This window comes from Callithrix jacchus, chromosome 20 (assembly GCF_049354715.1).
Source record: "Callithrix jacchus isolate 240 chromosome 20, calJac240_pri, whole genome shotgun sequence".
Taxonomy (NCBI): Eukaryota; Metazoa; Chordata; class Mammalia; order Primates; family Cebidae; genus Callithrix; species Callithrix jacchus.
Window position 1 is genome coordinate 8,841,997 of NC_133521.1, and position 16,241 is coordinate 8,858,237.

Consider the following 16,241-nt stretch of genomic DNA (forward strand, 5'->3'; position numbering starts at 1 on the left):
ACTATAAATATCCACTCATAAATCAATCCCCACAGCTAGGGGGAATGGAATGTGCCAATCAAGTGGGCTTAGGGCACATGCCCATCCCTGGAGCTAGTGGAGGTGGGCTTAGCCCCACCAAACTACATGAATTGAGAATAGGGAGGGATAGTTTTGAAAGGAAAACCAGGATGCCTTTGCCAGAAGAAGAAGGAGCCATGGCCAATAGTATAGCAGAAATCACCAAAATCTACTAGATCCATCAGGAAAATCAAGCGACATTACAGAAACCCTGGAAAAGGAGAGACAAAAGTATTCACCTCTAACCTTATCACTGGAACTCAACTATAGGCAATATCTTAATTTAAATTACCCCCCAACGCCCCTACACTTTTAATGTATTTTAAATTTATGTGTAAGCACAGTAATACACACTTATTATCTTGCTTTTTCACTCCCCAAGTTTGTTTTCCCAGGTTGCGAAGGATTTCTCACTGACATCATTCTTTATTTAAGAGGCAAGCTCTTACTCTGCTACCCAGGGTAATGTGCAGTGGCACAGTCATAACTTACAGCAGCCTCAAATTCCAAGTGACCCTCCTGCCTCAGTCTCCCAAATACCTGGGACTATAGGCATGCACCACCACGCCCAGCTAACTTTTCTATTTTTTGTAGAGGTCGGGTCTTGTTAGTTGCCCAGGCTGGTCTCAAACTCCTAGCCTCAAGTGATCCTCCCGCCTTGGCTTCCCAAAGGGCTGGGATTAGAGGCATGAGCCACCATGCCCAGCTGGATTTTCTATTTTTGAATGGTTCTCATGTAAATGTCTACATAATGTCCCTAATTTTGTCTCTTGACTTGCAAATGGAAAATATTTACTATCTGGCTCTTTACAGAAAAAGTTTGCAGATCCCTGGCTTGGGAAGAAACACCAGATAAGAGATTGCTCTCTAGAAATGAGCAAATATGTTTATGATCACTAGGGAGAAATAAATATGAAATAACCATCATTCTTTTTTTTTTTTTGGAGTTAGTGTCTTGCTCTGTTGCCCAGGCTGGAGTTCAGTGGTGCGATCTTGGCTCATTACAACCTCTGCCTCCCAGGTTCCAGCAATTCTCCTCCCTCAGCCTCCCGAGTAGCTGGGAATACAGGCTTATGCCACTATGCCTGGCTAAAGTTTTTGTATTTTAGTCGATACGGGGTTTCTCCGTGTTGCCCAGGCTGGTCTCAAAATCCTGAGCTCAGGCAATCCACCGGCCTTGGCCTCCCAATGTGCTAGGATTATAGGTGTGGGCCACTGCACTCGGCCTGAATGAGCATCATTCTTAATGGATGAAGGTGGCAACCTCCCAGGCACTGAAGGGGTATGCCTGGGCCTGCATAGCCACTTGCCAGGGAGGCTATGGAGGGAGGAATCTTGTCATGATTGGGAGGCTGGAACATAGGCTTCTGAGGATTTGGTGATGTGACTCCGAGTCTGTGCTTCCTTTCTCTGGTCACCAATAGAGAGAGGTCTTTGGCCAAATGGGGCAGCTTCTGGTCCAGATCTCGCCCTCTCCTGGAGTTTAACTCCAAGGTCTGGCACGGGCCAGGTGTTTGCAGGGCTCAGCAGCGGGGCAATTGCTACCAGCTGACAGCATATCAGTTGAGAGGCCTCCCAGATCTCCTGCTCCACCACTTCACAAAACAGAAACTCCCAGCCCTGTGGGAAGAGGTTGCTCTTTGGGGAAACCAAACACCAAGCTCACAGAGGAGCCACCATCAGGAACGTAGGAGACTTAGCCTAAACTCAGAGGCAGCTGCTTTGACAGCCTGGTGATTTGGGGAATAATGTTACAAGCTTTGTGAATCAAGTGTCTCATAATACCTTGCAATTTTTTTAAGGGAGGTGGATGGCTGCAATGAAACTCAAAAGGTCATCCAGTCCAGGAATGATGTCATCTCACATATTAATCTGATTAAGTGCATGTGTTAAGAGGGATTCTGAGACTTCATTCTGGTTCAGGGGAAATTAGATTGACTAGTAATGTCTGTGGTGGTCTTAAGATGCTGAAGTAATGGTGTGCATGTCAAGAACTTGGTATTCTTGATATAGTTTAAACTGTGTTCCTTGCCTGAATCCACTGCTCCTTTCTCTATTTTATTATTTCTAGATTCTTCATCCACCCATCCCTTTAAGGATGCAGTTTTGCATATGTTCATGCACTAAGTGCCAGGATACCATAAGGAATAAAACACATACCAGCTCTCAAACAACTCAAGGGTCCCAGTAAAGCTTTTGAGAATCTGCACATTAAAGCTTCACTCCCTGGGCTGGGCAAGGTGGCTCATGCCTGTAATCCCAACACTTTGGGAGGCTAAGATGAGAGGATCGCTTTAGCCCAGGAGTTCAAGACCATCCTGGGTAAGATAGTGAGACATTATCTCTACAAAAAATAAGAAAATTAGCCAGGTGTGGTGGGACATGCCTGTAGTCCCAGCTACTCAGGAGGTTGAGGCAGCAAGGTTGCTTGAGCTCAGGAGGTCAAGGCTTCAGTGAGCCATGTTCACAATGCAGTCCAGCCTGGGTTACAGAGCAAGATCTTATCTCATATATATACCTCACACCCAGGAAGCCAGCAGGGAGGAGGAGAACTCAGCCCTCAGATGGTGGAGATGAGGCCTCCAGAAACTTAGCAGCCTGGAGTGATAGTTTAGTGAACTTACAAAAAACCTAATTAGAAGGCATGTTGATGGCGGAGATTTGAGAGCCCCAAGAGCACAGGAGGGTCTCTGCTTCGGTTAGACTGGAACTTTCTTTCTCTGCGGAGTGACAGGTGGGGCTGCTGTAGGGTGCAGGGTCTGATTTCTTCATCCTTTTTCATCCAGTCATCTCCCATTTGACAGGAGAGCTTACACTGTCTTTGGTATAGAGTGGATTAGGGCCTTGGTACTTCCGGCAGTTTCTGCTTATGAGAACCAAAGAACTTTAAGGGAATCAAGGCGTCAATGCTGTACATGCAGAGGTCAACCAGGCTGGCCTATCTGGACTAACTGGCTGCCCAGCCTTCCCCATGGGTCCACTCACATCAGCTTAGAGATATAGAGAACTTCTCTCAGCCTCGGTTTCCCTCTCCGTCACAGGGAAGCTGGGGAGGCCTCCCTCATAAGGCGAGTGTGAGGATGCAGGAAGGTCTAGATTTATCCAAGTGCCAGGCTCTCCCAGCCCTCAGCCCCCTCCCCACTTTCTGCTGCCCTTGACTGCGGTTTCTATTTGGGGGGATTATCCGAGGAACCCAGTCTCAAAGTTAATTCTCTGAATGAATTGTAAATAACCAGGCCAGTATGGAAAATGCTAACGATCCCCTTTGAAATTCTAAGCATGTCTGGTTCCAGTTTACAGGCAATCCTCTGAAGAGGCTTGGGGTTGATGCAGTCGCTGTATTAGGAGGGGCATGTGGAGCTCTGGCCAGCATGGCCCAGTGGGGCCCAGCAACGCCAGACAAGGCCGGGGCTTTGAAGAACTCCACTCAGTGCCCTGCAGGGGTGTGTGTCCATGGCTGGAGGGCAAAGACGCTGGAACTGTCTGCAAGGCCAGCCCACCTGACCATCCCCTAATGTCCCACTCTTTTAAAAAATAATTTTAGCTTTTATTTTAGATTTAAGGGGTACATGTGCAGGTTTGTTACATTAGTATATCATGTGATGCTAAAGTTTGCGGTATAATTGAACCTGGGACCCAGGAAGTGAGCATAGCTTTGTACACTGAACCATTGGTTAGCTTTGTACACTTTGACCCTCTCATTCTCTCCCCCATCTACTAGTCCCCAGTGACTGTTGTTGCCATCTTTATGCCCACAAGTACGCAATGTTTAGCTTTCACTTATGAGTAAGAACATGCAATATTTGGTGTTCTATTCCTGTATTAATTCACTTAGGATAATAGCCTCCACCTGCGTCCATGTTGCTGCAAAGAACATGGTCTTGTTCTTTATTATGGCTGCATAGTATTCCATGGTGTATATGTACCACATTTGTTTTATCTGATCTGCCATTGATGGATACCTGGGTTGGTTCCAGGTCTCTGCTATTGTGAATAGTGCTGCGATAAACATATGGGTGCCTGTGCCTTTTCATAGGATGATTTATTTTCCTTTGCGTATATACCCAGTAATGGGATTGCTGGGTTGAATGGTAGTTCTGCATTAAGTGCTTTGAGAAATCTCCAAACTGCTTTCCACAGTGGCTGAACAGATTGACATCCCCACCAACAGTGTGTAAGAGTTCTCTTTTCTCTGCAGCTTTGCCAGCATCTGTTGTCTTTTGACTCTTTAATGATAGGTAGGCCCCCACTCTTTTCCAGCTATGTTCCCCCCCACCCCATTTTGTCAGCATCCCTTTCTTTCCCATCAGCCTATGAAGCCAGAGATAGGGCTGGCTTTGGTCTTGAGTCTGCATTAATTGATCTGTGAATTGGGGCAGGTCATTTTCTCTCTCTAGAGCTTTAGTTTCCCCATCTGTAAAAGAAATTAGACTAAAGGTTGTAAACTTAAGTCTCTGGGCTGGGCAGGTAATGCAGATTGATGAGAGCAGGCAATGGGCCCTGCAGCAGGGCCAGCTACTGCTCAGTGACAGCTGATGGCTGCCATGTGAAAATGCCAACCTAACATCACCAGCTCTTCTCACTTTTTAAAAGAGAAATTGTAATTTTTATGCAAAATCTCCTCATTGAAAAATACTGGAAACAAATGTTTAAACATTTAGAAACTGCACAGGTCAAGCAAAACATGGGTGTGTGCTGATTACTGTCTGCCGGCCTCCAGTTTGAGAATCCGGCCTTTTGACCCTGCCCGTCAAAGGTCTTTGGATTTATTTTCAGGGCTGAGGCCGTCACTCTGTCCTCACAACCCCAGGTTCCCCTGGCTGTATTCCTCCTGATTGGAGCACTGTACCAGCTGGGAGGTTGGTCTCAGATACTTGGTGGTGGTTTTTTTGAGACAGGGTCTGGCTCTGTCACCCAGGCTGGAGTGCAGTGGTATGATCTCTCCACTCACTACAACCTCCACCTCCTGGGCTCAAGCAATTCTCCCACCTCAGCCTCGCGAGTAGCTGGGACTACAGGCACATGCCACCAAGTCCAGCTTTTTTTTTTTTGTATTTTTTGTATAGACAGGTTTCACCATGTTGTCCAGGCTGATCTTGAACTCTGGAGCTCAAGGGATCTGCCTGTCTTGCCCAACCTCTCAAAGGGCTGGGATTACAGGTGTGAGTCACTGTGCCCGGTTGGTCTTAGATATTTGTTTTCTACCCTCACATCCTCTTGAGTTCAGGTGTAGTCATGTGGCTTACTTTGACCATTAACAGGTACCGATGTAACATGTACCACATAGAAATGGAAGTGTGGAAAGCTAGGGGAAGCATCCTCATGCTCTATCACCCTCTGTCACAGGGACTAGAATTGTTCCAGGTGCCAGCAACCCATCTACCAGGCTCCCAGAGAACGACAGTGCAGAGTGGAGCCTGTGCTGCTCTGCAAGGGAGATATAGGGTGAATGAGAGTTGTGTGTGTTTGTTACTGCAGCATAACTGATCCTATCCTGACTGTTACCATTTTTGTTTTACCCATAGCTGTTGGGTTCACAGCTGGCCTTCCAAAGGCCAGAGAGACAGCTGGACAGTAGCAGCAGATGGACATGGCAGCCCTTTATTTGATTTGTTTTGTTCTCTGCTGTGTCTCTAGTGTGTGTCCCAGGGCTTGGCACATAGCAGCTGCTCAATAAATATTTGTTAAATGAATGAATGTATTGGCATGTAGGAGGGTTTCAGCCATCTGGTTGGGTGGCCAGGAAGGCCAAGGGAGGCTGCAATCAACTGTTATGTTTGGGTAGAGCTTGGCTGGCTCCCTGACAGTCTTTCCTTGATGATAAAAGTCTCCTAAAATTCTGGGGAAGTCAGGCCCAGACTTCAGTTAGTTCATGCTCCTAACTCCTAGGCTATGGGCAGACTGGAACAGTCCCTGCATGTGATTCTAGGACAAGCTCTGTTCTTCGCATGTCATGAGGCCCACAGTAAATCCCTTGTCCCTTCTTTTGTCTGCTTCCTCATCCCAACCTCTACTCATCTGAGTGCTGCCTTCACAACTATTATTAGAGTTAGGTGCCACCTTAGTCACAGTTGATTTGATGCTTTTTCTTTCTTTACTTACATGCTTTATTTACATCCTAAGCAACATTTCTAATACGTATTAAAATAAATCTATAGCTGGGCAAAACTTGAGCATCATTTTTTATTCCTTTATCTCCTTTTTGGTTTTTCTTTTTTGGGAACAGAGTTTTGTCTTTTGCCCAGGCTGAAGTGTAGTGGTGTGATCACTGCTCACTGTAGCCTTGAACTTCTGGGTCCAAGCAATCATCCCATCTCAGCTTCTTGAGCAGCTGGGTTTACAGGCATGCACCACCACACCTGGCTAGTTTTTAAATTTGTTGTAGAGACAGGGTCTTGCTATGTTGCTCAGGCTGATCTTGAACTATTGAGCTCAAGGGGTTCTTCTGTGTTATTATGGGATTAGGGGCATGAGCCAATGTGCCTGGCCCATTGTTCCGCCTGTTTTACTGCATTAGATTCCAATGGCTTGTCAACACAGCCTCAAAAACATGTCCCTGCTCTCTGGCTGCTGTCATTCTCCACCCTGCTCCTGGTCCCGCTGAAGGTACCTAACTCCAGCCACACTGGCCTGCCCTATGCCCCTGAAACTCGCCAAACTCCTTCTCACTGTGCCCTTTGCACAGCTCCTTTCTCTGATGGTAATGCCCTTTCTCTGGGTCTTCTCCTGGCTGGATCCTTGGCATCAGTTAGGTCTTGGTTTAAGCGCCACCTCCTCAGAGAGGTCTTTCCTGGCCTTGAGGTCTAAAACAGCTTTAGAATCTCCATCTCACTTCCTTATTTTATTTGTTCATTGCCTTTATCACTGCCAGCTATTTTCTTGCCCATTTATAGGTAAATTTTCTCTTTCCACTAGAACAGGATTTCTCAGCCTCAGCCACATTGACATTTGGGGCCAGATCATTCTTCGTTATGTCCTGTACATTATAGAGGTTTAGCAGCTTCCTCTAACACATTCTCTACTTCCAGAAGCCAGTAGCGCCCCCTTTCTAGTTTTGACAATCAAAAATGTCTCCTGTAGGGGCGGGGGCAAAATCACGCCTGGTGTCAAGAATCACTGCTCTAGAATGAGAGTGTCACTACAACGATGGTCTCTCTCCTTCAACTCTGCATTCCCCATGCCCAGGACACTGCACAGTAAGTAATAGCAGAACTGAATAAATCGGTGAAAGAATCATTAAAATAGGGGGAAATAATTTGACTAGCACCTGAAGTAATGTTGATGCCCTCAAGGGTCTGCAAGTCGCATTAGGGGAAATGCAGAGTGTCACGTCTAAGGTCACATCCAGCTTAAAGAACAACTCTGAGATTCTCCCAGACTAAAGGTCTCCACGGAGGCCGGGGCGAGCCTGAGAGGGTTGGCTCTAAGCATCCTGATGGGCTGTCAGTTTTTAATACAAAACTGAAAGAAAAGTTTGCAGCCACGACAGGACACAATCTGAAGAAGATAAATCACAGTTACTTGCGGCCGGCTGACAGCAGTTTAAGCCGCTGCAATCATCAGGCTCCAAGGGAGAGGCTTCTTTTATCTTACTAAATGCAAAAAGTAGAGCTGAAATTGGCAATATCATGGCCCTCTCAGCGGCTGGGCTTTTTACATAAATATCAGCAAGCAGTAAGTAAATTCTGTTGACGAAATGTAATAAAACAAAGACTGTTTCAAATATGACCATTCCCTGATGCATTCTGAAGCCTCGTCCCACTCACTTATTGCACGCTGCTGAGATTATAAGGTTTGCTTTTATCTGTCAGAAATCAATATTTCAAACATCGGATAAAAGAGGAAATTGAACTGGGAATAGGCTGAAGTGCTGTAAAAACTACAAAGCACAATTATCAAAAAGCACTTAAAGTGCTTAATAGGACACACATATAAAAATGCTCAAATTAATGTCAGGGAGCCATAATGAGAACTTTTCCTATGCTTTTTCATCTCCACGCAGTGTAATTTGAAGGCTGGCCAGTCCATCAATATGGTTTTCAATTTCTATGATGCCCCGAGGACCCTGAGCTCTGCATTTGTTAGAAATGAGCCATTACATATGATTGGTTAATATTTCAGTTTATTGAAGATACATTATTTTGTATGGAGTGTTTAAGTTGTTGAGGTTTAACCATTACAAACAGTTATGACAAAAATAGATCCAGGGGTAAACAGCCTCCACAGTTATGCTTTTAATAGGCACAGCCATAACTAGGAAATTGGATTTCCAGGAGCTGGGAGACAGGAGGGGGGAAAGTTGCAGAGACATGGAGGGAGAGGGAAGGACCCTTTGCTCTTCTCTGCACCCATAAACACTTAACTGAAAATTGAAGAAGATATCTTTTTTTTTTTAACCAAATGTTGTTTGGTTATTTTGTTGATTTTCTCTTAAAACAGAAGAACATTCATTCCTCCTAGTAATCATAAACGTATTTGCCCCTTTCTGGAGAGTAATCTCTTCTCTACCGTCTTTCCAGGCCAGTGATCTGCAAACTTTTTCTGTAAAGAGCCAGATAGCAAATATTTTCAGCTTTTTAGCTCAGGAGGGAAAAATCAAAGATACTATGGAGGCACTAATATGAGAACCATTAAAAAATGGAAAAGCCAGTCTTTGCTCGTGGGCTGTATCAAAATAGAGGGCAACCCCTGTTTGTTTGAGGATCCCTTTGCTAGGCAGAAACGTGTGCTTACATAACTTTCATAATAGTTTGTGTCACTGTCGGGGCAGAGGCATAGGATGAAATAAATCCACAGCTGCTTGGCCTGGCCTGCAAGACTCTGTGACCTGTGACCCGCCCTGCCTTCCACCTTTCCCTCCAGCCTCGCGCCCCTCACCGCTGTGCTCCAGCCCCCAGGCCTTTGCTCTGCTGCTCAGTTTCTCTTCCCAAGACTTGCATTTTCTCTTTCTTCTGCCTGGAATATTCTCTCCCCAACATGTTCTGGGGTGGCTGGTTCCTTCTGGAGTTTCAGATCTTGGTTCAAATGACCCCTACTTAAGAGGCCTTCCTAGGCCACCTGGTTCTGCCCTCCAAAGCACTCCAACGTGCATTTCCATTCGGATTTAATTTATTTGTTTAGTTGTTTCTTAACAATCACCTCTCTGCTTCAAGGGCAGCCACCACATCTGATTGGTTTACTTGTGTATCCTCTGGTCCAAGCACAGAATGGTTCTGAATATGGTTTCTCATGTCTATTTCAAATGTTTCAAGTTCAGAGTCACTAGGCTCAAGAACTATATGCTGAATAAGTGAATGAATGAATAAATGAATAAGTGAATGACAATTTATTATTCCTCTTAGGTAGCTAGTCCCAGTTTTCTAACAAGAAAGACCATAGTCAAGAGACTTTCTCTCATTTCTAGGTGCATGTCTCCCTAAGAAAGATAATTTCTTGCATTTTGTTCATGGTGTTCCTTTTGCCTGCAGTCCACTTTTCTTCTCTTCCCTCCAACCCCAGTTCATCCATGCATATCCACATTTTCCTCATTCCTTACCTGGCTAAATGATCACTCCTCCAGGAAGCCCTCCCTGATCCTCCAGTCATGATGATGCTGGCCTGCTTGGGGATCCTCATGTGTCCATGCTTCACACACATGCCCATCACCTGTCTGGGCTCACCTGGGAGCCTGGGGGCAGGGTCCTTTCCCTTCCTCTCCCTCACAGAACTATGCACAGGGTTCAGGTCAGGGTCAAGACTAGCAGCTGGACAGCCAGTGGGTGATGGCACCAAACTCCAGAGTCAAGACCTGCACTCAGATCTGTCTCCAAATCACGCCACTGCAGATTCATACAGCAAAATTGGTTTTGGAGCTCAAACTATGATCTATACCATGGTGTCAATACATGTCCTTCAGGCCTGCAGTAGATGTGACACCTACATAAGGCTCTGCCTGGAAGGGAGGTGGGAATGGCTAGAGAGAGTCCATCTGAAAGTTGTCTGGCAAAGAGGCATGAAGTTAGGGAATGTTTGTCTATGTGTTTGGTACCTGACCTCTGACCACTGAGCCTTCTCTCTGCTTACGGCTCTGCAGACATGCAGCTCTATGTTCTTAGATTTGAAGGTATCCCTCTTAGCATGTAGATTGTGGAAGGAGGAGGCACTATTGCTGCTGGAAGGAGGTGAGGAGGGAGGGTACAGGTGAGTTCACTTTACTCAGCTGTGTACTTGAACGTGGGATGCAGAGCCTCTGTCTATCTGGAGCTCACATCTTCTCCAGAGGAAGTTTTCTCTGGCTTGGGGAACAGAATCCCACTCTTCAGAGAGAAATTCCCTTTGGTGTGAGCAGAGAAAAGAGAAAGATGTCAAGTGTGAACAGGGGCGTTCCCTCCAGAGGCTGCTGCAATGTGAGCCTTACCTTTTCTTGGCGTTCCATCAGTCTGCAATGGCTGGCAAGTCCTTGCATCATCTTTGTTTGCTTTAAAATGAAAAGGTGGAGCGTGAACCCGGGGTCATAAGCCCTGCCTCGCCTGGTCCACATTTGCTGCCATGAGGTGGAACAGGGTGGCTTTTCAGGTAGTTACAATATCGGAGGTCTATAGATTGCAACTGGCGAAAACCAAAGTCAAACTAGCAGAAGCCCAGAGAGGCTGAATCCAAGAAGGGCTGGACAGTCATGTGCGTAAAGAGATGAAGATATATCTGGGCCTCAGGACAATGGGACCAGGGGCTCACATTCTGTTCCCCATTAATGCAGCAATGCAGCCGGCCCCTGCTGGGTGCCTTGTATGTGCTGGGCACCTGCCAGGATCTGAGTAGACAGGAGTGAACAAAACCAGTGTGGCCCTTGCCCTCATGGGCTGACAACCAACTTCTCTCTGTGCATTGGCAACGATCATGCTGATTCCTTCCTGGCCAGCCTTCTATACCCGGTGAAAACATGGCTCCAGACGATGGGGACATCTCACAACGGCATGATGCTCTCTCATTCCAGGTCCAAACATCTGGGAGAAAAATGGAACCAGTGCCCGTTGCGGGACCAATCCCTTGGGACCAGGGTCACTGTGTGAACTTGGAGGTTTCACTAGGTACCGTGCTTAGGACCCCTATTTAGAGTTGGAGAAACTGAGTGTCCAAAAAGGTGATTAGTTTGCCAAAGATGACCCAGTGTTAGAGTCAGGATTCAAACTCGAGTGACTCTCACTCCATACTCTGTGCTGTCTCTATAAAAATATAATTGAGGACATTGGATGCTGCAAATCTGCAGAATTGGACAAGGGGGTCGGCTCCCCATTAGGAGGTGCAAGGCCATGGTGGAGGTGCAGAGGAGGGAGAGGAGTGTTAAGTGAGGTAGCACTCCCAGGTGGGGAGGGGCAGGTTGCAAGCTTAGGGTGAGTTAGAACACAGGTGAGAATACCCCTGGGTGTCATGGGGCCAGAGCTCACCCTTTCAGATGAAGACCTTCCTGCAGCATCACACCCACCTGGAGATAGAGCCTTGACACTGCAGAGCTGGGTCTCCTGCATTGTTCCAAAGTCGCTCTGCCCCGCAGCAAAGTGAGGAGAACCCATCCTGCGGGGACTATATCTATAGAATTGCACTTTTCAAAGCTGCAAAGTGCCTCTCAAAGAGGAGATAATGAGAGAAAGGAGATATCTGCAGCCACAAAGGAGGAGCATTCCTCTAAGTAGAGGATTTTGTTATTATATTCATTTGAAATAATCCAGCATTTCCACCTATTAAGGGAGCCGAAAGGAGGTGCTAGAGAAAGTGATCCAGCCGTTTCCCAGGGCTGCTCCTCATTGTTCACATGAAGAAAAGGAGCTGCGAATATAGATTGGTCTCGCCGTGATAGGAAGCGGAAGTGGAAGGAGCAAAGGAGGAGGGAGGTCTGGCCCTGGGTCACTGTGCCCGGCAGCCCCAGAGCCTGCAACAGACCAGGCGCTTGCTTTAAAGGGACGGTTGGGCACTGTGGTGGGGCCAGCAGGGTCCGTGGGGGGACTTTAGAGCAGTGCTGCCCGAGAGAACTTTCTGGGATGCTGTACATAGTCTCTCACACTGTGCTGTGGACAGGGTGCCCACTAGCCACCAGCGGTTGCTGAGAACTTGAAATTTGGCTGGTGTGACTAATAAGCCAAAATTTTATGTATTTAAATTTAATTCATTCCGCAAATTAAATTAGTGGCTTCCCTACTGGGCAGTGAAGAGGCAGAGAGAGTCGCAGCTGGCAGGCTCTGGCTGGTCATCTTCTAAGATCAGCGCCTGCAGGGGCGAGGCCTCAAGCGTCCACAGGGTCTGGGCAGGTGATGCCAACATGAGTGAAGTTATTAAGTAAATGAACAAAAATCTCATTTCTCTTGTAACATGCCACCCTTTTGGTCTATCTTTGGTTTTCCCATGTTTGAGAGACATCAGACAAGCAATAGGCCTGGTTCTCTGTTAAAAAGTGGCCTCAGGGCTACGGAGAGCAGGGAGAAGTAGAGGCTCACACCACCGGGACTAACAAAACTTCTCTGTGGTTGAATCCAGAGCAAAAGGCTGCCAGTTGCAACCTCTGCGGCAATACCACTTTCCATCTTAGAGAGGAGGAAGAGGAGGGTGTCACCGTGGGTCAGAGACTTGGACAAAGTTAGTGGTAGACCCACCCAGGACTAAACTTTAGACTTTTTTCATTCTCAGCTAAGGTAAAATGTTACTAGTGAACAACTATCATCACAGCACTGAGCTATTATTTTCCACTGTGGTCTCAAAAATGGGAAGACTGTTTACCATGCTGGTACTACCTGCTTGACCCTGTGTTAGATGCCGGGAAATCAACCAGGAATTAGAAGTGTGAGAAGCTTGACAGGCATTCAGCATCCTGGATCCTCCTCCAGCAAAAACAAGATCAAGCATGAGATGGAAACTCACCTCACCCTTCCAAGGACCCTTTTTCAAGTGTATCTTTTGGATTCATAGCACTAGAATGAAAAAAAAAAGAAAAGCAAATCCAGACCCAGCTGCTTTTAACCTGCATGATTTTGGGCAAGTCCTTTTATCTCTCTGAGCCTCAATCTCCGAGCCTGGAAATTGGTATCATAGTCCTATTTCAGGAGGGAAGGTTGAATGGCAAAACATATATGAGAGTGTCTAGCATAACAGGTGCTCTATAAATGTTAGAGGAGAGGGCAGTTAGGACATGATTTAAATGTAGCCCATCGGTAGAGGCCAAGGTAAAATATCAATAAAATATTAACAGTGAATAATCAACATCACTATTAATATTAATTTCTGGGGGATCTCCTCTTCTTACGCTAGGAGATTCCACACCATGTGAACCTTGGGGGACAGAGCCTGTCACCCAACTCAGTGGCTGACACGTTCCTGCTTTTCTTGGAGAAGGCAGAGCCATATGACCTGGCCCTGACCAATGACCTGCATCTGCCACACATTTACCAGGAAGCATGCCAGAAAGAAGCAGTGATGAACTGCTTCAGCAGTGGCCGCAGTCCTGGGTGGCCAGAGCCTGGTTCCAGCTGTGGCAGCTGGTATTTTGTGGTGGCAGCAGGGACTGCCCCACTGGACTGGGGAGACCTTCACTCTGGCTCTTTGCACACCCTTCCTTCCCCAGCCCTCCCAAAGAGTCTGGGACATTTTCAACATATTCTTAAAAATTCTCTTTCTGCTTTAATCAGCCAGTCCATTTCTGTTGATTGCAACTGGGGTTCTGAGTGATACGCTTTCCTTTAAGGTTTAATCTGAGAAAACTTGTCCATCAAGTGCAGGAAACAGTTTCGTGGGTATTTAATCGTTTGCCACCCTGAGCCCCTCTGTCGTGAGGTTGCATAGGCAAGCGGGCATTGCTAGAAGACATGGAGCACACAGCCCTCTCCTCTCATCTTGATTGATACCCATGTGTTGTGTTGAAGAACCCCTGGACTCCCACCCCAAGCCACTGGCCAATGATGCCTGCTAGAGGGAGAAAACCATTGTCAGGAACAGCAATAGGCAAAGGAACTCAGTATTTGATGTTCAATAATTGATCACCAAATTGTTTAAATGTTGTAAGTGAAGATTGGATTTTGGAAAACCTATGGTGCCTTTGAATAGTTTTGCCCAAATCACTCTCTATATAACTGTGAAAATCTATGATGAGGGAAATGATGATCTATATTGAGGTCAAATGGTTTAGACTTAAGAAAAGCCCCCGAATTGATAGCTGTTGTTATTCTAAGAATGAACACTACTGTATTACATTTATTGCCTGTATTTTATTTTATAAACATAAAATGAAATCATTTTTCTAAGTTTTAGTTTCAGTTTTCAAGATAAGGCCCCAATCATTTATCTACTGACAACTAAGGAATGCTGGCTTCCATGTTAAATAGCCTCTACCAGGAACCTGTTGCTCCGGGACAACAAAGATGTTTGGGTACAGCCCGTCTGTGCCTAGCCCTAGGCAGCCCACATCCCAGCTGAGCACAGCGCCCTCCAGACTGTGCCCTACTTGGCTTCTGAGACATCTTCCCCCTGATGAGGCCCATCTCCGCCTGGCTGGTGTCCCTTGCCGACCTGGGCTGTAAAGACCAGGACGCTTGGCTCTCTGGCTGAGTTTGCCCCCAGTCCTTCACATTACCACCTGGCCCCTCCATCTCAAGCAGGAACTAGGCAGGGCAGCCGCAGCTGCTCAGCAGCCCTGGGCCACCCAGGAATTCTGGTCACCGCAACTGCTCTAATTACTTTTTCCTCTTGTCTCCTGCTCAGGCCGTCTGCATGCTGATGGTGCAGGGCCGGGTCTCCACTGGATTGGAGTGGTATTTTTTTAGCGTCCCAACCAGTGTGTCCGGTTGACTGAGACATTTCGGGGAAGAAGCAGGTGCATTTACTTTTCAAGTATTATTTTACTAATCAATTGAAAAATTACCTTCATGAATGACAGAAGTGCAGACCTTTGGAGTATTTCATTAAAGGGAGCAAACATTAATTACGAATCCAGCCCAACCTTGCCCAGACATAAATTATGGGCCTGATCTATTTTCTCTGTGCTTAATTGCAAGCAGTGACTAGTTCTTTAAATTATTATCTGCTAGGCCTCCAATGAAAAAGAATTTATGGAGTGATATCCCGAGGCCTTGCTGGTGCCTACGCTGCTGCTCTGTGGGGATAGATGGAGAAGGAGAAGGCCACATCAGAGGAGCCAGGGTGGCATAGGTGCCCCAGGGAATGTGTCACATCCTTTCAAAGAATGGAGAAGGGAACATTTTCCACCACTGTGTTTCTAAGTCTTTCTGATCCGGTGTCTCAGGAGTTGGCCTGGGTCCCACTGAAATGGGTGATTAGAGACCGATGTCCCTCCCTTTGTTCACTTACTGTCATCTGCCAGAAAGCGGGCATAAAAACTGTACCAATCTAGGCTAAGCAGGCAGTAAGTGGTGCCCTCTGCAGTTGTGTAATGCAATTTGCAGAGCTAATCAAGGTGGCCCTTGGAGTGGCCATTAGTCCAAATTAGTCTCTCTCTGCTTTTCACATGTTATCTTTCTTGCTCTAACCCCCATCCTTGCTTCATTGACACAACTGGTGGGTAACTATCCTTGAGTGGGCAGCAGGTCAGGCTTTATCCTGAAGCAAGTGGCCTCTACTTTGAAGGCGTGACTCAAACCATAAAGACCTTTGACTTTTACGGGAACACCCACTTGTAGGTAGGGCCTGGTCATAGTGACCCTATCTTGGACACTTTCTCTGGAAGTTAGTAATCCCCAAATTGGGTACCTCAGATAGCAACATGGAGGATCAGAATATTCTCAGGGGAGAAATTTGGCCAGAGTTGGAGATGAGATGGAGAGGGACAGCTGGCTGGGGCTCCTGGCTTTTGCTAGGGGAATAGATGCTGCTCTCTAGTGAGCCACTCCTCTGTGAGCCCAAAGCAGGTATATTTGCTGTTCTAAAAATACTCCTAGTGAATGTGAGCCCATTGCTTGGGAAGCACGCTCACGGCCCCTTCTCTCTGAATAGGATGGAAGGCATGGTGGACAGTCCCAGCTGACTCCTTTACCACTGGCCTGAGGTCCCTGGACCACCTGAACTGACCAGAGAGGTCCCTAGGCCACAGAACTGCTGGGTGGAACCAGTGTAGCATGAGACACTGCCTCTCACTTGTCTGAACCTGGGCCATTTGTCATTGGGTTAAATGAAGAATGGCCAATGGGAGAAACAGTGAGTGACCC